The sequence below is a fragment of the Lygodium microphyllum genome, chromosome 4 (assembly GCF_053477565.2).
Source record: "Lygodium microphyllum isolate KBCC chromosome 4, Lygodium_microphyllum_v1.1.10, whole genome shotgun sequence".
In the NCBI taxonomy this organism is placed as follows: Eukaryota; Viridiplantae; Streptophyta; class Polypodiopsida; order Schizaeales; family Lygodiaceae; genus Lygodium; species Lygodium microphyllum.
In genome coordinates, this window is record NC_141138.1 from 105,740,696 (window position 1) to 105,744,629 (window position 3,934).

Here is a 3,934-nt window from a genome sequence, read left to right on the forward strand (position 1 = left end):
CAGACCAGATATCCGTTTTTCTGTTGGTGTTTTGAGCAGGTTCTCAAACAAACCTCATGAGAGTCATTGGAAGGCTGGGATGCGGGTGCTTAGATACTTGAAGAAAACTCTTGACTATGGTATCACATACAGTTTCAGAACTTCTCTTGTGGGAAACTGTGACTCAGATTGGGCAGGAGACATTGATTCTAGGAAGTCTGTTTCTGGTTATTGTTTCTCTTTGGGTTCAGGAATTTTCTCTTGGATTAGTAAGAAGTAGCCAACAGTGGCATTGTCTTCTACCGAAGTAGAGTACAAGGCAGCTTGTTTTGCCACATGTGAAGCAGTATGGTTGAGAAGGATTCTATGGCATATGGGAGTGCAGGATGAAGAACCAACTGTGCTGAGATGTGACAATCAAAGTTGCATCGCCATTGCCAAAAATCCAGTGTTTCATGCACGCACCAAACATATAGAGATCCAGTATCACTATGTGCGTGATTTGATGGAGGATGGGATAGTGGAATTGGTCTACTGTCCAACAGAGGAGAATGGAGCAGATATCTTCACCAAAGCACTTACAAAGGATCTGCTTCAAGTTCATCTTCAAAGACTCGGGCATTGGGCCGAGGAGATAGTTCACCTATGGGTGGACATTGAGGGGGGGTGTTAGATATGATCAATGCCCCACCCTCATTAGGTGCTACCAATGATCCATGGTGCTCAAAGTTGTAAGGCCCCCATTATGAGAAGAAGCCAAATGTGAGCCCGGACATTGGTTGAGTCCTGACTTGTATATCAGATGAGGTCTATGTGACCGCATGGCAAAAAGGTGACTGTTGTGGATCTAATCTTTGGGTTAGACGGAGTGGTTAAGCTGGTAGCAACTCCAGGCGCATTGGTAAAGGGAATATTCCCTGGTCGACTAGTGGAGGCTCATATGGTAGGTCGGACCTAACGACCTTCGCGGGCTATAAAAGTTAAACCCCTTTGCAGCCATCTCTCACTCATCTTTCACCCAGTCAGAGTTGTTATTCCAGCTAGCCTTAAGCTCTTCACCTATCTTCTGTCTACATCGCCATCTAAGCTTCACATAGTGGAAGCGCACGGGTGGACAGAGCCATCTTTGTATCAATTGTTTGAAGTTAAAGAATTTATTGATTCTCCTCTTATCTGTTGTGTACTCTCTATCTCTTTCTCAGATTCTTTTCGCTGCGTCGTGTAATATTTTACAGAATGCATTTTACGCTTATCGTTAATTCATGTAGTAGTGATAAAAGTACATTTGCGAAAGTATCTTTGTAAACGATGGATAAGGATTGGTTCATATCATGCAACTGGATCGTTTGCATCTCCAAAGTTATGAATGTAAATCACTTACTCGCCCTATGAACTTAGTTGCAAATTGCCTTATTGTGCATTTTCAAAGTGGAAGTCTAAAATGCATATTGCCTAGGGTTAAAGAGGAAATTGTTAGGTGCATTGGCCGTAAAGGAAAAGAGTATCTTGCATTTAGTCAATAACTCCCTTTGTTATGACTCGCATGAGGAAGTTGTTAATTTCCGTTGCACGGCATGAAAATGAAACTATGGACATTGCAAGTTGCATGCAAAGATGTTTGTCGAACGGATTGAAGGTTGCATGTCATATGAACTTCATTAACGATGTTGTGTCTAAGGGTCGCATGTTACATATTCGTCATGCGTAAATTTCATTTCATCAAGTTGCATTTGGAAAAGATTTCATGGCTTATCAAAGCACGAAATTCTAAAGCTTAGACAAAAGGGTGGTAGGCATGATTCTTTGAAGTAAAACCTAGTAGTCCTATGTAAGTTACTCTCCAAATTATCATGCATAATGAATTTAGCAAGAAAATTTAGCGTTATTGCAAATCTTTTTGGTGCGTAGAAGTAATGATTCTCATGTTTACATGTATTGTGACGTCTTGCAAACTAGTTTAGCATCTCTAGGAAAGGATCGTCCTTGTTGCAAGACAAGTAGGTCAATTTACCCAAATCACTTGTGATATTATAACTGATAGGGTTTCGTATAGGCATAACTAATCAATACGATAAACGCCTCAAGTACTAGCTAGGGCTTGGCACATTGGAAGTGCTGCCTAATATTGCACTTGGAACGCCAAGACGGAATCCTCAAGCCCAAAGGTCCTACCCACATTCACAGAATGTTTGGGTCAATTGGACGCTCATGCAAACAACGATCTAGGGTTCCTACCCTAAGGATCGTTTGACCTAATGCTAAAACTCGGATTGAGTTTGGAAACCCTAGGACGTCGGCCTAGTACAATTAGGGTTGGGTAAGAAGACACCCTAAACCCGCATCTTGTCTAAATAAAATTCCTTGACTAGGAAACACCGTTCAATGGGTGAAATGATCCCATGAGATAGATGCGACACTTGTGCAACAAGTTGCAACATTGCACAGCCTTGTGATTTAATCACAAGAGAGATCTGCCATTCCTTGGAATGAGGTTGGTAGGTTCTAGCGCAAGTCTAACTTGCAAGAGGATGAGTAGACATCTTGTTACATCACCTTTCTTGGGCTGTTTTGCTAAGTTAAGGGAAGTTATGTATTGCTGGTAAGCAAAGGATCAATCAAGTTGGAGCGACATGGTCGTCAGGATTCAGTGACTTAACTTAAGAAACCTAAGGTAATGGTTAATTTGGGTTGACAGGATATGACCCTAACCCTAGAATATAAGGGTAAACAAACAAACCCTTGGGGGAACTTGCCAAATCGCAATTGATCCCCGATCGAATGCTGGATGCATTTGGAGATAAGGATTCACTCCTTAGCAGTTGGCCAATTAAACGACCACTGGATTGATTGTGTTTGTAACAGTTTAGGAGCACCGTTTGCATTGTTTGCTCAAGGAACTAAAGATAGAAAGATAATTAATGCTTCAGGTTGAAGGCCTGAAGGGAGAGGCAGCATCAGTTACCCCCGACTGTCTGCCTAACCCTAACCAAGGGGGTTGTTAGCCGCGGCGGGAACGTGGACCGAACCCGCGGCATGAGGTCTCTTAGTTGGGCACTACTTGGAGCAGGAGGACGCTTGGGTGCCAAGGGGGGCTCTGGCCGTAAATCCCTTACCTTTTGGGCCCTGCACAAGAGGCCAATGTGACTCGGGATTAGATCTCGAGGCCCGCATACTAGTCTATGGGCGGAATCTTGGATTAGTAATCCCTGTGGATTGCTGGATAGCCTTCGGGTAGATTATGGATTGCCTTCGGGTGGATTATGGATTAGCCTACGGGTTGGATTATATGGATGTATTCCAAAGATAAATAAGATAACTTGTTGAAAAGGAACTTGTTTGACACTGTTTTTCTATGTCAAGTGCTAAGATTACCTGAAGGAACCAGTGTCTAATCGGCTAATTAAGAAAGTTGTTTTATGCGTGTCCAACTAAATGTGGTAGGTAATTAGAAAACTAAAACAACCCTGAGGAAAGTGCGGTGGATGTGGCCATGGATCCGTCCTATGGATGGGTGGTCCCGGCGGGCCGGGAACTTTTCTCAAATGAAATCGATAGCATGAAACTTTGCTTGAAGGAAATAAACAGCAAGGAACGTTGACCTAGAGTCTAGGTTACTAGGATTTCGATTTATGCTGTTTTAGGGGAACGGAATGGGACTATGCCTTACGGGCAGAGAGGTCGAGCTTTGCATCCCTCTCATTTCCCATTCTCCTTGAACCAAGTGTAGCATGAATCTGCTTCGACCATGACGTTTCTGCGTAAACGCTAGCTGTCGTTTTAGGAATTTGACCATTAGGAAAACCTTAATTCAAGTCGGTCCTAAGTGGGAACGGCCGGAATACTTCCACTACGTGGCAGACTCGGGAAGTCCTAGATCGCAAACCCCGTAACATTCCATGGGAGTGCCGGGCAGAGCTTTCTAGACTCTCTTCCCGATGGGCTACTAAGACGTGTC